Below are 19657 nucleotides of genomic sequence, written 5' to 3'. Positions count from 1 at the left end.
TTTAAATAAACAACAAGCAAGTAAGCAGTAGAGACTTTTGATATTATCTGAGCTCAACTGTTTACTTGCAGACATTTCATTACCCAACAAGGTTATGGCGTATTATTTTATGCTTGATTATTTGTCAGGTGTTAATCCTTGCTTATCTAATTTTTGGCTGCTGGAGAGGATGTGTTCTGGCCTTTTGATTTTATTTTGAGTCATGCTGAATAGCTGTAGCAGCTATTGTATGTTGATGAAAGTTTATGAAACTGTGTGGTTCTAAAGACAATCGATGAGGAAGTCAAGAAATAAAAAAGTAAAGGCAGAACTCTGTGGTTTCTGTTTCTGCCAGACAAATTACCATAACATCTTTTTATATTTGCTTCCCATGATGTGAACTCTAGCATGTGCTTGCCTCCTGCTAGCAGAAAAGTAGATAATTGAAAGCTATTAATGAATATGGCATCAAAAATCTAATACTGCCATAGGGTAGTTTTCATTTAAACAGATTTGAAGACTGGGGGAAAATATCTCCAAAAAGCCAAAATTTTAACACTGCCAAAAATGTTTTATTTAAACCTTAGGCAGGAAGGAATAAAGCAACATAAGCAGAATAGCTTTTAATAAATGTGCGTTAGACTTTCTTCTTTTTAAAAAAATATAGACTACAAAAATAGCTCAGAGTTCAATAAGAGAAACATCTACTTTTGAATATTCACCATAATGCACTAAGCTGCTCCTTTGCCAGACTTTAAATCTTAAGTAGTACAATCTGCTGTTAATACAATTGATCATTCCGTTTTTTCACTTCATTTCCTTGCATTGCTCAGAATAACATGTCTTTGAAACACTGTTTAAGTACTTACTCTGAGGGCAGACATTAGCATCTAGGGTGGTCTTCAAACACCTTGAAATGCAGAATAAATCCACCCTAACTCTTTCTGCACATGAGAGACATTACCTGGAACTAGTCCCTTAATACTTTTGCAGATCACAGCCTGGTTAGGATATATAACACATACCTTTTTTTGGTGGGGGGGGGGAATAAAAGCCCATGTTGAGGTAACAATTCTCCCTCCCTCAAAGAAGTACACACAAGTAAGCTATTATCTAAAGCAGTGGTGGGAAAAATGGAAAGCAAGCAAGAAGCTCCACTTGTTATTGGGATTATAAAATTTCCAGGATTTTCTCTTGATGTTTTGAGTTTATAAATCCTGTAATCCAAAGTGTTATTTTGTTTTTTAAAAAGAGGGAAAAAGAAAAAGGAGAGCGGCTTCATATATACTATCTGTCTGTATGTCTATCTATCTATCTGTCTGTCTATCTATAAACACACACACATCCATCCATTTATCATCTATCTATCTATCTATCTATCTATCTATCTATCTATCTATCTATCCAGGGGTGGGTTATCTATCTATCCAAGGGAGTAACTACCAGTTCTGTGATTTTTACATTGCACACGCGTATATATCGTTGTCATCTAGCTGCCTGGACAGCTGAACAGCGCTGTGCATGGGTGCGCAGCAGTTGAAAAAGCACTTTTTTCCTGCTTTTTCAACCACAGCTGTGTCATGCAAAGCAGCTGCGGTTGAAAATGCAGGAAATAAGGGCCGGTAAGAGCCCGGGAGGGTGGGTGGGCCAAAACAGCAGCAGACACAGAACTGATTCTATGTATGCTCTCTGTTTGCTGCTTTTCAGAGCAACCAGTTCTACAGTGGACAGAACTTGTAGAATCCCGTCTGTCTGTCTGTCTGTCTGTCTGTCTGTCTGTCTGTCTATCTATCTATCTATCTATCTATCTATCTATCTATCTATCTATCTATCTATCTATCTATCCATCCATCCATCCATCCATCCATCCATCCATCTATCTATCTATCTAATGTCTAGGATCTCTTATGCAAAAATATTTTGGATGAATAATTTGGATCATCAGATGGACTGATATTTTAATTAACTTTATGCCAGCTTTGAAATTCAGCTGCCACATTTAATGGAATTAGGGGGTGGTGGAGTTGAAAAGTTCAAGGTTATTCTGTATGTCGTATTAAGAAATTCCAGTTGCAGTTAATTGGTTCTTGTGATTTATGAAGTGGAGAATTGGGAGGAGAGAAGGGAGGAGAGAAGGTGGATTCTGCATAATGCGCAAAAATACTTTCACTTTGGGAAATTGCCTTAGACATACCAGATCTATTCCTAAATAAATCAATTGGAGAGAAAATGTTTCAGAGTGATTGATATCATGGATACTTTCTGGATGCCATACATTTATTTCCCAAAGTCTACTGTTATTTTTTGAAGGGGTTTGGCTGATACCCCAGAGGTCTTTTCTCAGAGATGGAAAAAGATCAACAATTAGCCGAAGTTGGAGATGTGCAGGAGGAAGCGTGTGGAGGCCCTCCCTCTGGAGAATTAACTGGATCTGCCAGCCCTTGTTTGGAGGAGATGATGGATGCTTTCAGAAGGGGAGTTGAAGAAAAAGATTTGGGAGCTATACTGCAACATTCCAATTCAAGGAGTTGTTACAAACCAGATGTAACCGAGCTGTCTGAAGAGAGATCTTCCTCTAGCCCCTGGCATAGTGCTATTGGATCAGATTGGAGAGAAAAAAAAGCCAATTGGATAAGCCCGGCAAGAAGCATCGACTGATAGAGGTACTGAGGCAATCCCCTCATTTTCCAAAAGGAAATTTGCCCCCTGCAGAGAGTATCCCTCCAGGGTGGGTATTTTATCCAGGCCAGGGGTAGATTCAGTGCCAATGGCAGCCAGCACCAACATAGCCCTGGTCTGAAGGGGGGTTGCCCAGACTGCAGACAGCAGCCACTTCCCCTCCACCTGACCAGGGAACCAGGCCACACCCATCTTCCTCCTGGCAACCACAAATGCAACTCCAACCTGCAGCAAGGCCATAGGGACCCCATTCCAGAGAGGCACCATCCAGTCAGGCCTCAGGGGTCCTACCCAGCCTACGTACATCCCCCAGCTGGTTCCTTTCATTCCAATTCAACCTGCAGGAGCCTGGCATGTACCACCTCCCCAACCACAATCCATGCCGGACCAAATACCCTTTAAGGCCATATTCAATGGCCATCATGAACAGGTCAATTACTTACTCATTCGAATCCGATCCCATATAGAACAATTTGGAGATCAATACGCCACAGAGTATGATCTGGTTAGGGCCATAACAGATCGGATGAATGAAGGGGATGCTTCAGACTGGGTGGCCCAACTACACAATGAACAAGCCCCTGAATTACATGATGTTAATGGATTTATTCAATTATTAAGACTCAGATTTGAAATTACATGATGTTAATGGATTTATTCAATTATTAAGACTCAGATTTGAAAATCCAGACAGGGTGGCAGAAAATGAAGAGAAGTTAATGGAAATGAAGCAAGGCAAGCGACCCTTGTCAGAATTTATTTGGGACTGCAAGCCACCTCATGGATTAGCCTGAAAAGATGATGTTACACTACTTTAAAAACACCATTGATCCACAAGTAAAGAAGGCCTTAGGAGAAGGAATTAGGGGAATCCCAGAGACCTTATAATCAGGGTATGCTGCCTCTCTCAGCTTAGATCACAGCATCAACCCACACAGGAAACCCCTTCCGGCAGCCCCGGCTAAGGGAACTGTGGCTAGGAGACCATTGACCAGACCAGCCAAAGCTTCTTGTACCTGAACCACCAGGGTGCTGAAATGTTACCATTGTGGCCAAGCCGGCATAGAGCAGCAGACTGTCTGGCCTCTGCTCCTATACCACAAGCACTGCAGTCAAAGTCTAATCCAACTATTAGAATTCGGAAGAATCAAGGAAGACCTCGGGTCATTGGCGGGTTCACTAAACACAGCTGGGAAATCCCCCTCTGTGCAGATGAGAGGAATAGACCACCAGACCAACACCACGTCCCTGAGAACCTGATCCACGAAGACAACCCAATGGTGAATGATCCCATCATACCTTTTACAGTCAAGGTCAAGTTAGTGGTACCAACCACAGGGGAGGCTGGAGAGTTAGAATCTGTCATTGGGTGTTCTAGATGCCTTATCGGACTCCCTAACATTAAACAATTGGGCATAAAGACTAACCCACTAAAAGGCCCAATCAGATTTGAGCAAGTGGATGGAACTTTGATTGGGGGGACCCTAGCCACCCAAATGACAGAGTTGATCAAGATGGAATTAGGGTTCCATCACGAACTCATATTCTTCATAGTGGCACCCAAGATGTCAGAATCAATCATATTGGGACTTGCTTGGCTAAACAAATGGGCCCCGATGATCAAATGGGGGGATGGATTCAGAAAAATCCTCATTGGACTGGGCTCATTGCCCCCTCTTCCGCCCACTACAAAACCACCAATCAGCTTGAACCCAAAGCCTGAGCCAGAATCCATGGCATCCCACCTTCTCCCAGATAACCCCCAGGTACCTGACTTATACAAAGACGTGACTGAAGCATTCAGTGAAGAAGAGTGTAATGTTTTACCTCCCCATTGAGCCACTGATTGCGCCATAGAATTAGAGCCCAGGGCGAAATTATCAAAACCAAAGATATATTCCATGATGCCTGCTGAAATGACTGAATTAAGGAAATACATTGACAGCACTTTGGAACGAGGTTTTATTGAGCCTGCCAAATCAAGACTAGCTGCCCCCATGTTGTTCAAAGAGAAGAAAGATGACGGGTTGAGATTGTGTGTTGACTTTAGAGGCATGAATGCTATAAGCATCACAAACATGTATCCTCTCCCCCTTATGAAGGATTTATTGAACCATCTGTCGAAGGACAAGATATTCACCAAGCTAGATCTCAGGGAAGCTTACTACTGGGTCTGCATCAAAGAGGGAGATGAGTGGAAAACTGCTTTTAACTGCCCTCTGGGTAGCTTCCAATTCAAAGTCGTGCCTTCCGGACTTCAGGGGGCTCCTACAGTGTTCATGCAGCTCATCAATGAAGTGCTACACCCACACCTTTACCAGGGGTTCCTTGTGTACCTGGTGACATCCTTATCTTCAGAGAAACCATGGAAGAACATGTTCAATTGGTCCAACAAGTTCTAGAAAAATTTCTAGCTGCCAAATTATATGTGAAACTTTCAAAATGTGAACTCCACAAAGAGTCACTGGACTACTTAGGCTACCAAATATCCAGCCTGGGATTGAAATGGACTCCGGAAAGGTGAAAGTGGTGCTGGACTGGCAACCCCCACCCAGAACCCCAAAACAACTTCAAAGTTTCTTGGGGTTTGCCAACTTCTATAGACAATTCATTTTGTCCTTTGCTGAAGTTGCCCTCACGTTGATGGAGCAATTAAAAACGAGCCCTTCACTCACCAAACCGAAGCCGAGTCAACCCCTGGCTTGGACTATGGACTGTCAAAAAGCTTTCAAGACCTTAAAACACCTCTTCACAGCTGATCCCATCCTCCAGCACCCAGACACGACCAAACCTTTTATTGTCCAAATGGATGCAAGTGATGTAGCGGTGGCAGCCATTTTGCTGCAAAAAGACTCTCAAGGCCGACTGATGCCTTGCGCTTATGTGTCCAAAAAGCTGATAGACACAGAGCAAAGGTAGGTGGTCTGGGAGAAAGAAGCATTTGCTGTACGATGGGCTTTATTGACTTGGAGGCAATTTCTAGAAGGGGCACAGGAGGCCTTTGAGGTATGGATTGATCATAAGAACCTTGAAGCTCTAAAGACCCCTAGGAGATTATCGCCCAAACAAGCTCGCTGGGCCCTATATTTCAAGTGATTCAACTTCAACATTAAATATATCCCCGGAGGGAAAACACACTGGTGGACCCTCTGCTCAGAAAACCTCAGTTTGACAGTCATTAAGAGGAAATAGTACAAGCCTTAATTTCAGAAGTTCAATCAACAGGCCAAGTGACCACTCAAGTCCAAGCCAACTGCAACCCCAAACACCTGGAAGATAAGCTGACTGCAGAACTGAAACAGCCCTATTGATTGATCCTTGGTTCCTGGACCATCAAACTTAGTTAATAATGAATGATGGACTAGCTTGGAAAGGGACTAAGATTTATGTACTCACAACTCTAAGACTACTGGTACTAAAGTGTAGCTGTGACTCCCAGCTGGGAGGCCACTTCGGATTCCTAAAAACCCTACATTTACTGAGAAGATAGGTCTGGTGGCCAAAAGTGAAACCTGATGTCATGGACTATGTAAAAAGTTGCTCAATTTGTGCCACAATGAAACATAGAACTGGAAAAACCCCTGGCCTCCTGCAACAAGTTGCTGAACCAACCAAACCTTGGGAAGAGATCTCAATGGACTTTATTGTTGAATTACCTAAGAGTGAAGGGAATACGATCATTTGGACTATAATTGACTTATTCTCTAAACAGGCCCATTTTATAGCCTGCAAAGGACTTCCATCTGTGAAAAAACTTGCAAAGCTGTTCATGAAACATATCTATACCCTACATGGAGTACCTCATAGAATAATATCAGACAGAGGGATACAATTTACCGCAAAATTTTGGAGGGAATTTTTGAAATCCATTGGTTCCTCTCAAGGGTTATCCTCAGCTTTCCATTCTGCTTGTAATGGAGCAGTGGAGCAGCGAATTTTGTACAATGGACCCACTTAGTGATTTAAGGAGCCTATAGTTAGTAAGTAAGTAACTAACTAACTAACTAACTAACTAACTAACTTACTATAAGTAAGTGACCAATTTTCTTATTTGATACCATAAATATCTGGAACAACAGCTCAGTGTTTGTATTTATTCCTGAGGGGAGGAGGATGGACTCCTCTTCTGTCAAAATAACCTTCCCACAATGTATTCAAATTTTTCTTTATCCATTTATTTATTGCCCATTTAAACTGTATTAGGTATAGTAAAGTCAGATTTGCCTTTTTTATGTGTGAATTTATTAAAAAGAGAGCACCACGAAACAGGCCAAATTGATTTTAACAGCCTAGTAGATACACAGCTGGAATGCACTTTTCAAAGTGAGTATTAGACCAAAAGAATTTAAGTGGTTTCAACCACCATCTGGCACATGCTGAGCTCATTTATATGTGTTTTAAAATTTCAGAATGCATCTGGATGGAGAGACATCCATTTAGGGGGATTTGCTTTATTGCACTGATGAAGGAATATTTTGCTTCCTCAAAATGGTCTTCCAAATGGGTTAGCATAAAAGTTGATTGTGGGGGCCGCACTGACCAAATGCAGTGACAGGTAAATGTGCTGAGGAAAGGAAAGTTTCAGTTATGTGGAAATAATAAATTCTACCTTGGTTTTCTGTTGCTAAGCTCATGCAAAGATGCATCAGTTCCATTGTCATTAACATGCAATATGAACATGTGCAATGAATATGCAATGGGGAAAACATTCAGGGGCAACTATGACTTTCAATTCTAATTTCAAAATTATGCAGCAATTACATAATATTAATCAATGCAATAAATTGTTTGAATAAACAAATGAAGAGGAACAACCATATTGTTTACTTGTCCTGGAGAAAAATGGGATATAAATATAATAAATTAATTCACCCATTCTAATTCTGAGTAACTACCATTTACTTCAAAAATAGCACTGGATTAACTGCACCAAGTAATTTTCTAAAATAGTAACCTCTCCTCAAGAGATATGTATCCCAAAGATTTGTAGGTTAGGGCTGTCTCCTTTACTGTTTACCTGATTTCAGATAGCAATTTTTCCAATATCAGTGAAGTTACAACCCCATCATCTATTGTTCAGTATTTGATGTTCTCTGCCCATTTTTGTTTGTCAGAAAGTCACAAAAAGTGACTTTCATCACGTAACTCCAGGACACTGCAACTACCTATCATAAATACATGCCAGTTGCCAAGCATCCAAATTTTGATCACATGACACAGAGACACTACAATGGTTGTAAGTATGAAAAATGATCATGTGATACTTTTTTCATTGCCACTGCAATTTTGATGGTCACCAAATGAATGTTTCTAGGTTAAGGATTCCTCTATACATATGACCTATTGAAAAAAACTGGGGCAATTTACTCAGGAGAAAAGAAGAGCAAAGGGACACATGTTATCATCATTCAGGTACACAAAAAGGATACTAGAAAAAAGATAGGAATAATTTTCCACTTACACAGGAACTAAGGCCAAGAATAAAGAATATAAATTAGAGTTTTGTAGATTTTATTTAAGTATAATGAATATTTTTCTGAGAATAGGATTTGTACAATAGTAGAACAGATAACTTATAGACTATTGATTTTCCATCTGTGGAGGCTTTAAAGAAAAGATTAGAGAGCCACATCTAGACGATGGATTTTATTACCTTCCCTACACATTACAGAGGACAGGATTAGATGATGCACTTGTGGTGTCTTCTAATTTTACAATTCTATGATTTTAGAGCTCAACCATTTCTCCCAATTGTATTTGCAAACCAGGCTAAACAAAAAAAAGAGTGACTGAGAGATGTATGAGCAAACTTTACTATAAACAGTAACCTGTTTATTTCAGAGAAAATCCTTGAAGAGGTCTCTGCAAGAGAAAATTTTCATAAACACTGAAGATTATCGTGAACAAATGGGGCAAGTTAAATGTGTTATATCAAGATTATGAGTAACATAAACTGTCATGTAAAATTAATTGGAAAATATATGGAGAGATAACCTTTTTCCAAGAGTCTCTACCTGTCCAACTAGATTGAGAAGAATAGGAATGCTCAAGATTGGTCAGCCAAAGAGTGTCAAATGACGGAAATTAGAAGATGGGCTTTTTTTGAAGTGGACCCTACTCTATGGAACATCCTCCCTTCAGAGATTAGAAGCACCTCAACCAGGAGTGGGATTCTACCAGTTCTGTCCACTTTTGTAGAACCAGTTGCTATGAAGAGCAGCAGACAGAGAGCATACATATAACTGGTTCTATGGCTGCTGCTCTTTTGGCCCACCTGCCTGCCTGGGCTCTTACCTGACCTTTATTTCCTCCTTTTTCAACTGCAGCTACTTTGCGCGACACAGCTGCAGTTGCAAAAGCAGGAGAAAAGTGCTTTTTCAACTGCTGTACACCCCCGCGCAGCGCTGCTCAACTGTACAGGCAGCTAGCTGACGATGATATACACGCATGTGCAGATTTTACGCAAAATGTAAAATCACAGAACCGGTAGTTACACAGGTTGGATCCCACCCCTGGCCTCAACACTGTTAGCTTTTCATAAGTATGCAAAAAACTAGCTATCTTCTCATATCTAGGGTGCTGAATGTATTTCCTGACTGCATTGCTAACTGGCTAAGTATCTTGTTCCTACGTATATTTAATCTGGATGTTTTTAGAGTTTTTTATTGCTTTAAAATGTTTTGAGCATTTTTAATTGTAATTAAAAATTAAAAATTTAATGTGTAAAGTTTTCTAATTTCTAACAATATGTTTCCTTTGCAGAGGGAACACAACTTTTCATTCCTTACCTGAACCACCTACACAAAACTATAAGCAATTCTCCCTCTAATTTGTCAGCCCATCAAAGTAAACCTCTACCTTCTACCTATCAAGGCCATTATCCCCATTTTGCTGATATAACAACTGTACAAGAGTACATGAAAGGTGAAGGGATATTGTTTTTAAGAACAGCACATTGTAGTGGATTCCTAGTTTATATCCTTTTCCTGGGACTACATGAAGATCTCTATTTGCCAAAGAAGAGACTGGGTTTTCAATACAGCAGAATCATTTCATGCCTCAGCAACTGCAGAAAAAAATTGAACTGTATGGCAGATTCCAGCCTCTCTACTAAGTTTCCTACTTATCCATAATGTGAAAATGAGTGAAACAAATGCTAATATCTGACATTGCTAAGTTGTCGACAGATGTCATCTCATTAAGTTCCACTTGCTGGTTCCCTACCACCTTGCTGATATATCACATAAATTGCTTTTTAGCTGGCATTCTGTTGCTACGCTTCAAAGTAGCCTGGGTGTGGGAGCTCTCTTTTTTTGTTCCCTCCTCCAGTCATTTGGCTCACCACAGAAGACAAGACAGGTTCAATAAGATGCAGGATGCAGTTTAGTGAATTGGCTGCATCTGGAAATGCAGATATAAGAAACGCATACTTAGAATTAGGAATCGAAGCAAGGTGAAAAAGGCCATATAATGCTTCAAAAAACAAACAAGCAAACAGAGACAGCAAACAGAAGAGAATGCTGAACAATAAAAAGCAAAGTTGCTTTGATGAGACCTACATGAATTTGCTTTCCCCATGATCCTCTTTTCCAACAGGGCACAAGAATGAAAATTAAAAGAATGGATAACTACAAGGATGGATTATTTTCCTAAGATATGGGCAATATAGGGCTGATCTATAATTTTCCTATTGCCTTTTTAAAATGATTATAATTGTTACTTGTTCATTTCACATGTTATGAACCATGATTTATTTACATATAAATAAACATGATGATGAGAAAACACCTTGGCCTCTTCTCTGGGAAGTTCTAAGATGTTGACAAGAGATTTCCAGGTAACTTCCCATATAAATAACAAAAGAAATTGAGATCACTGATGCAACCATAATCTACAGTATAGTAACCCCTGGCTATATCCTTCCATGTCTTTTCCCCTTTACTTTAAAATAAGAATAAAACTATGAGCAGCCACCACAAAATAAATAGTGACCACTTTTACTGGCCTGATAGAAAGCCATCTGTATATAACAAGAGAATGAGTGCATCAAAAGCACCAAGACTTGCAATTAAGATTTGAACACAGTAGTTTGGAATCTAAATGTGGTTTAGGTTATTATAAAAAATAGACCAATGGTGAGATTCAATTTTTTTACTATTGTTTCTGTGGGCGTCACTTGATGGGTGTGGCAGGGGAAGGATGCTGTAAAATCTCCAGTCAGAGGTGGTATTTGCCAGTTCTCCGAACTACTCAAAATTTCCGCTACCAGTTCTCCAGAACTGGTCAGAATCTGCTGAATACCACCTCTAAAATAGACCCCCAAATATTCTAATATAGAGAATACTAATTAATAATCTTGTAATGCTGTTTATGAACTGAATTGCAATATTTACATCAATAAAAATAGTAACAGTTTCATAGAGCTTCAGATATTGGAAATGTGCTCATCTTGCAGTTATTCAATTTGATAATGTTTCTAAAATAAGGAAACTCAGCTATAGAACTTGCTCAATGTGGCTGCAGCCAAACCTACCAAGATTGCGATTTAGTGATCCACACAATATAAGAGAGTAAAAATGAAAATCACAGTTGCCCAGGCAGAGAAAATACAAAACAAGCAAAGGAGAAAAAAGGGAAAAAATAAAAGGACGCAGAAAAGGGGAGGAGAGGGGGAGAGGGGGAGAGAGAGAGAGAGCGAAAGAGAGAGACGGAGAGAGAATAAAAATGTAATAGCCTGCCTATCAGCTTTGCTATCATAATTAGTTTCTAACTCAGACACAGGTTGAATCAGATGAACAAGCAAATCAATTTTTGTAGTTGGCAATCAGTGCATTCTTAGCTCATAAATTAAAATGTCATTGCTAAAGTGAATGCAAAGTGATACCTGTTTGGCAGCTTTCAGGGAACAAACAGATCCCTTTGCTTCCATTCTTATTTTTGGCCTTGCTGGTGCCTGTCCTTATAGCACAAAGATAATGGCATGTTGCCAAGTATAGAAAGGGAGAGAAGGCAGTCCAGTTAGGGATGAATGCATATCCAGATCACTTCTGTAACAGGTTTACTATGGTCATTTGCATTGTTGGCCAGATGTTTAGACTGAATTTGGAATTTTTGTCCACCTTTGAGTCAATATAATTATAATTGGTGGCACAATTAGCTAGATGTTTAGATCGGATTTGGCATTTTCATTCACCTATTGAATCCTTCCCAAGGACCTGAGATGGGCAGGTGCTGTTTGATGATGTCAAAGGTATCATTGTAGGATGTAAACTGTTTCACTTAAATCTGCCCTTTGCAATTGGTGGATGGTGATTTTGTCAATGTTGGTGCTCCAAATGTTTTAGGGTTTTACCAAAGGCATATATTACTATTGGTATTATCATTGCTTTCTTTGTCATAGTCATTCCACTTCTATTTGCAGGTGTTTGTATTTTGTTATTTTTCTCCTGTTCTTTCTCTACTCTACTATCATCTATCTATCACCTGAAATCGCCACAGGAGATACTGATATTAAAAGTCATATAACAGTCTCAATTCAGGCAAAGCTTGGGCTGTATAGTGGCAAGTGATTGTTCTTGACTTACAATGCAGAAAACACAGGATCCTAGAAATTTCAAACTGCAGTATTCCCCTATGGTGTGTGTATGTGTATGTGTTTTTACTCCTCTATTATTCTATGGCAGCTTGAAGGATGAATGAGTGACAGATGAGAAAATCCATTAGAGAATTATTGCAATAGAAGGTAAAACTAAGCCTGAAATTCTTCCAAAGTAAATTCAAAGGAAAAAAAAATCCAGATATAAAGAACTTTTCTTTTCAGCTAGAAGAGACAAAGGGAGAAGGCAAAGAGACCAGCACTAAGGATTTTATAAAAAATAATGAAATAATGTTTGGCTTGTTTTCTTATGCTCCAGAGCAGAGGTCTACAAACACATCTTAAAGTTGCCAAATGTGGAGATCCCTGCTCCAGAGGAATCCCCAGGACCTCAAGTTCCAATCTGAATAATAGAACTTTGTAATTCCATACACAAAATTCTTAGCTCAGATTCCCAACCAACTGCCCTGTGGATGTGATTGATTTCATCTCCTGTAATCCTTATGTGGAAGGTTATCCTAGAATTACAAATGAAAGCCTGCAAGTATGCTCGGCAGACCCTGCCTTTGATTTCAGTTCTCTTCCTTATTATTTGTAATAATGCTTGAACAGTAATTACTGGTCTTGGTAATTAAATTTCTTTCCCCTCACAAAATGACTTGATTTCCTTTAAAAATTTGAATCACTCTGAAGAGGAAATTTATTTCTCACTACAATAGTCTCATTCTCCTGCCCCCTTTCCTTCTGTCTCACTAATAAATGGGATTAACAAAAGAGAAAGTAAGTATGTGTGTGTGTGTGTGAGAGAGAGAGAGAGGGGTGGGGAGAGGGAGGGAGGGGATAAGAATGAAACAGTAATAAGAAAATACAAAACTGGCAAAATTGTTCATGTGTTTCATATACATGTTTCTCTGTGAAAAAACGGTGCTAAATATTTTGAGAAATTCATAAAAAGAAAGAAAATAGCTTTTCAATTCAAAAATACAGAGAGAACCGAAAAGACTTGTTTACTTTTACTACCTGGTGTTTTCATCCATTCACCAGATTCTATATAAAAAGGGATATGCTACATATTTTTCTGTTTCCTAATACGTGTTTAATTTATTTGGAAGTTTTATTGTAAAAATTTTTTTAAAGATGATTGTTGTATGTACCTAACTTTAATGCATACAAACACATACAATCTGGTACTGCAGCCTGTTGCATGCACTTAGAAGTTAAGCAGAATTTGGCCTGGTAATATACCAGAGAATACCATGGTAGTAAACCAATTAATGAAGTTGAAAAGCCTCCTAAAAGGAGGCAATTGCAAATCACTTCTGTCCTGTTGTTTGGTTGAGTCCATATCACTTGCCAAGTTCAACTTGAGTGTATCTTTACCTTATCCCCACCCCACATGCTAACAGAGCTTATCACGTTGGCTTTCTTTCTTTCTTTCTTTCTTTCTTTCTTTCTTTCTTTCTTTCTTTCTTTCTTTCTTTCTTTCTTTCTTTCTTTCTCTTTCTTTCTTTCTTTCTTTCTTTATTTCTTTCTTTCTTTCTTTCTCTTTCCTTCCTTCTCTATCTCTTTCTTCCCCCCTTTCTTTCTTCTCTCTCTCTCTCTTTCTCAATCAGTGATTCTGAGCAGCTTACAACTCAAAAAATACATTACACTTCAAACTATTAGAAACATGTTAAAACAAAAAAAAATCAATGAAACACTAGAAACATTCAAATTAAATATATGTAGGAGCAAGATACTTGGCCAGTTAGCAATACAGCCGGGAATTCCATGTTGGGCCCATCTGATTAATCCCAATGCATTTTATTTTCTTATGTTAGTATAGACTCAATCTGGAGGGAGGCAATTGACAATCATTCTAGCCTCTGTATAAAAATTCAAGTCTAATACACTTTGATGCTGAGCCTTTGGAAAGCTTTAGACAGAATATTATTGCTACAACTCTTTTCTTTTTCCTATAGTGGACTTTAAAATAAAATAAAGCCAGCTTTTCTTTTAGATTTTTTTTTGGTTGGAGCTTTGTGTTTCATTCACAGGTTTGTTCACATTCTGCTATTTAAAATACACACATTGCATTTGTAGCAAATAAAGGAGAACATTTTCCTCACTTCTACCCAGTGTTAGCCAATTCGCATAATTACAAAGAAGGTTCATGGAATAGAATCAATCACCCGATTCTTCTGTGCAAATGAGTGATTGCTCAATTAACAGGGCAAGTGATGTGTGAAAACCATGCTAGCTGTTCCCAGTGGCTGCTCAGCAGAAAACAGATAGACCAAACCATGACTTCATTCATTCTCTGTTCTTTTATTGGTGCTTTCCACTGGTATCTTGGAAGTGAGGGGGAAAAGTCTATGTTATGCTACGGTGTACTTTCTGAAGTCTAGAAGTAAGTGTTTATTTTTTTCAAAATGAACTTTCCCAAAAAGTAATAAGTGGTTCCTTAAAGAAAATGCTAAAATGATAGAAAAGCTTCCTTCAGAGTAGAACAAGAGCCACGACTTAGTACTATGGTCAAATGCCAAAGCCAATACTTATCATGCCACCTAATTATATGTCTGAAAGGCTGAAGATGTTTTGGCAGCAAGGGTTACATCACAGCCATTATTTCAAGTTTTTCAAAGTGAAATGCCCAGGAAATTCTATCATTTTTTAGGCCAATGTGGATCAAAAGCTGTCAAAATATGGATTGTATCAATACAGATTTGTACATAATTTCTTTCATTTTCCACTATGTATTGTTTGATTCCCACAACGGCTACTAATGTGTTACAATCCATACAACCGGATCTGTCAGCAAGAATGGCTTTCCATTATTCTACTCTGGTTTCAGCAGGCATGCAAGCCACAACCTTGTATTTACGAGATGTAACTACTCAACCGCTGTAGGATTTCAGGTTCCACAAATGCATTTGTAGTGCAGTTACATGGCTCTGTATTCCAAAGTTGTCATGTTGTATGAAAAAGTTCTTGTGTGTCTGGAGAACAGCTTGCACCCAACCACCACCCAAGCCTCGAGACAGACTGAAAAGAGGGAATAGTTTTCCCCATCCCAAGACTCATTTTTCATCTTTTAAACCTTGTAACAGATTTAGGCCTGGCTCAATATTAGTTAAGTATGGTAGTTCTAAAACAAAACTTGCTTATGAATGATTTTTCCCTTTCATTTTTATTAACTAGTATAAATGTAGCAGTGTGTTCTATTGGTTTTGTAATAATGGTTAATTCCACACAGAAGTATTATTCTAAAGCATGAAGGCAAAGCAAATTTTCCTTCCCACTTGCTCAGCACATTTTAGCTTTAACCAAGTAATTACTTGCATCAAATCATTTATCAGATTAAGCAACTCATTGCCAGAAATTTATCTGGAAGTTCATGTTCTTTCTTTCACTTTAAATAGATGTGCATAATAAACGCATTGTTAAATTACTAATCAATGCAGTGATTCAGACATTAATTATTTTAACCTAAACAAGTACAAAGACATTGCTAACATTTTCCTTAACTGACATGTAGTCATATATAATGTGCTGTTTTTCTTGTACTTTTCATGAAATAAAGTTAAATTTTAAAATGTAATTTAGTCATCCATCCTTATCTTCAAGAATATTATTTAACATGATAATAGTTTGATAATAGTAGAAATGTGTTTTATTACTGATTTAAATATTTGTTGAAGACAATGCATTTGCATATCTGAACGTTACTTGCATAAAATATTTTGTTTATGAATTGTTCTAGGTCATGCTCCATTTAATGGCATTAACATTTTCTCACAACAGATACATACAGTAATGGAAGACGAGTACTATGGGTTAAAATTTACCTACAAACTGTTCAGTTGTTTGAACATAAAATATTATAATACGGCTACATATTTTAATGTGAAATATGGTTGTATATTTTCAGATTGGCAGGTTGCACAGCAGGTGAACCTGGTGTGGGATCAGAAGTAAAGCAAGGGTGAATTTGGTTAGTACAAGAATGGTAGACCACTCCAAAAAATATATATCACATGATGGGAAACTATAAAGAAAGTAAACATTTTTTTAAAAATCCTGCAGAACACAATGGCAAAACACTTTTGTACTGAAGACAACTCAGACAATATGTCATCTTCTGGACTGGAGCGCAGACTAAAGAATACTTTATTTATTTATTTTTAAAAAACTGTTCTTCTTTTAAATAAAGCAGGTTCTTTATGGCTTCTTTGAAAAGAATGCTTAAACCAGGATGAAGAGTAATGATAGAACACTTGAATTTACCAAAATCAAATATTTATATCATATTATTAGGGAACAAAAGAACAGTTTTTATTTAACATATGAAAACTTTAGGCTGATTAAAACTGAAGTTAATATATTGCTCAGAGGTTTATACAGATTTCCAGTCCTTTAAAAAATGATAACCATACACTTGGTTCTATGCAATTAATTAATGATGAAATATTGAAATTTAAATGTCACAATAACTATAAACTTCTTATTTATTTACTAACACTATTTTGCCTACTGTTTTTCTTTCTTTATTTTTTTATTTCTGTAATTATATATTCTGATTTTTTTTCCTGTTTGCCACATGGGAGCGTAGTATTTACCTAAAACAAAGCTAGTCAAAAGACTTTATGCCTTAAAGGTAAAGGCAAAGGTTCCCCTCACACATACGTGCTAGTCGTTTCTGGCTCTAGGGGGCGGTGCTCATATCTGTTACAAAGCCAAAGAGCCGGTGCTGTCTGAAGATGTTTCTATAATCATATGGCCAGCATGACTAAATGCCAAAGGTGCACAGAACGCTGTTACCTTCTCACCAAAATGGTCCCTATTTTTCTACTTGCATTTGTACATGCTTTCAAACTGTTAGGTTGGAAGAAGCTGGGACAAGTAACGGGAGCTCACAGTGCTAGGGATTTGAATTTCCAAACTGCGGATCTTTCTGATTGACAAGCTCAGTGTCTTAGACACTGAGCCACTGTGTCCCTTTACTTTATGCCTTACTCAATGTGAATTAACCACATACTAGAACGAACTATTTGCACAATGATATTAAAACAATAACATAAAGCAAACTTAATATTTTCTTATGGGCTTGAAATCAAATCAGTTATTGAGAAATCCCACTGTGGGCAAATCATAGGTGTGCATGTGTAGTACATGTGTATGTGTAGTTGAAGGAAAGTCTAATCAATAACATATGACACCCATGAATCCTGGAAGATTTATTTCCTCTGTTAAGCCCACAGATTTCCTTAAAGTGCCCCAAATCTATAGCAGCTGAAATTCAAAAGGATATTTCCAGTGGGGAATTCATTTATCTTTTACTCCTCATGGAAACCATAGCTCTAGGTTGACAGATGTTTGTACAATGCAATCAACCAGAGTTATAATGATCTACTTAATTCACATATTTGCGAATCTACACGACACATTGTATAATAAACCAACTATATGGGTAGTGTAGCCTAAATATTATTGATCTGGTGATCCATGAATATTCAATCACCCTGTTGTGGTCCACCGGTGGCTGGGGGAGCTGGCAGCAGAGTTGGACGGCAAGAAGGTTGGGGAGGAACCTGGGTCAGTACTGGAGGCTAAGGAAGACTCAGACAAGGGATTTGTATTAGAGGCAGAGATGGGGCATGGGCAGGCTGGCAGTCATCAGCTGCCTTTGGCTCAGACAGCAGTGAGGTGGGGGAGCAGCTGGAACTGGTTCCCAGCCTGCGCATGCACAGAGCTGTCAAAAGGAAAGAACAATTACAAGCTCAGGGTTGATGTAGGAGTAAGACCACAGGTGGATGATGAATGGCCTCTCCCATAAGGATTAAAAGAGGAGAAAAAGGGGAGGAGCTTTTGCAGGAAACAATTCATTTCTTCATTTGTTCCATCTTTGTGAAGAGTTGTGCATCCTAGAGACTCTGCTAAGCCCTTCCTTGTCAGCACTGCATTTGGAAATATTTATTGGGCAGCTTTCCAAGATAGATAAGGTTTGAGCTCCTAATTATACCCTTGAAAGACTGTTTGCCAGGCTGTTGGCTGAATGTGAATGCAAGAGATTCACATTCATTTAATGAAAGGTGCTTGGTTGGGACAAAGAGTCTGCTTAGTGCTTTTTGGGAAAGCCTAAGATAGAACACACCCTTGAACTAAATGAATACTGATGGGTAACTTAAGGCAATATCTTCCCTGTTTCTATGTCATTTGCAATGTTAAAATTGGGATAACAGATCATCAGAGTTGGAAGGGACCTTATAGGTCATCTAGTCCAACCCCCCGCCCAAGTGGGAGACCCTACACCATTTCTGAAAAATGGCAGTCCAATCTCTTCTTGAAGGTCTCAAGTGATGGTGCTCCCACAATTTCCAAGGGCAAGCTATTCCCACCAGGGAATGGTGGGAGAGGGAGAGGAAGTAGGAGACACCTTTCCTTTGTCTTCACTGAAGCTTCTGTTTAATTATCTCCCTGGATCAGATGGACTATTTAAATTTGTCTGGATTTCCTTCATCTTATGCAAAATGGTCCTAATAATAATTAACTTTTTTTTTTTTACAAATAAACAAACAAAAGTCCAGAACATAAGGGCAGGGTGATGTGTATCTTATATAAGATTGACTGAGAAAGCCTACTGGATTCCTTAATCCTATAAAATACAACAGCCTACTATTTAAAAAAAATCATTAAAATTACAGCAACTGCAATGGTTCTAAACACTGAGTCTTCTGCAATCTTGCCCGCTACAGGCTTTAAAGCATATCCTCAGTCCACAACTGGCACTAGGACCAACAGCTGTTATACTGTTTGGCTTTCTAGAATGGTTCTGACAGCAAATACAGTCAGGATCCACAGTGGGTGTTTGTTTATGTGTACACTGCTCTTTGGATTGTTTGCTTCCAACATTAATGCAGATGCACTTAATTTGAAGTCAATAAATAGCTCTTGGAAGAAGGCTAATTTGTGCGCAGCTGCAGTTAATCAGTGTGCCGAGGAGCACGCACCAGACCCAAACACCCTGCTGAAACAGATGGCTTTGCTGCTGCCACCACTGCTGTTCATGCCAGCTTCCCCGTGAAGGTTAAACTGGAGTGCTGAACCAGGGACATTTTCATTCACACACCGTATCACACACTTGAAGAAGGCAGCTTGGCAGTTTTCTTCACGTCAGATCTTCCCCAAGCAATTACTTGAGAAATGCTTAATGCTCAGTAGGGGGAAAAACTAAACAATGAAGAAACAACATCAAACCCTGAAACTTGGATTGATTTAAAATGGCAAAGATCACACAGAATCATCTCACCAGTTTTAGTGAACAATTTTCTTGATTCAACTCAAATCCTGACTGACATTCATGCAGTTTTCTTGGGGCGTATATAAAAATGGGTTGCCTCTGCCTTCTTCTTTTTCCTTATTTCC

General features: G+C 38.6%; 1 protein-coding gene across 20 annotated transcripts in view; it reads right to left on the bottom strand.

Annotated features, from left to right (window-relative positions):
- Nucleotides 1-19657, bottom strand: part of NRXN3 (neurexin 3) — a 1274597-nt gene that overhangs the window by 52008 nt on the left and 1202932 nt on the right. The gene's annotated exons all lie outside the window — the stretch shown is intronic.

Source organism: Pseudonaja textilis, chromosome 1 (genome assembly GCF_049901715.1).
Source record: "Pseudonaja textilis isolate UNSWEBS1 chromosome 1, rPseTex1.2, whole genome shotgun sequence".
NCBI lineage: Eukaryota > Metazoa > Chordata > Lepidosauria > Squamata > Elapidae > Pseudonaja > Pseudonaja textilis.
This window is presented reverse-complemented; position numbering and strand designations above follow the sequence as displayed.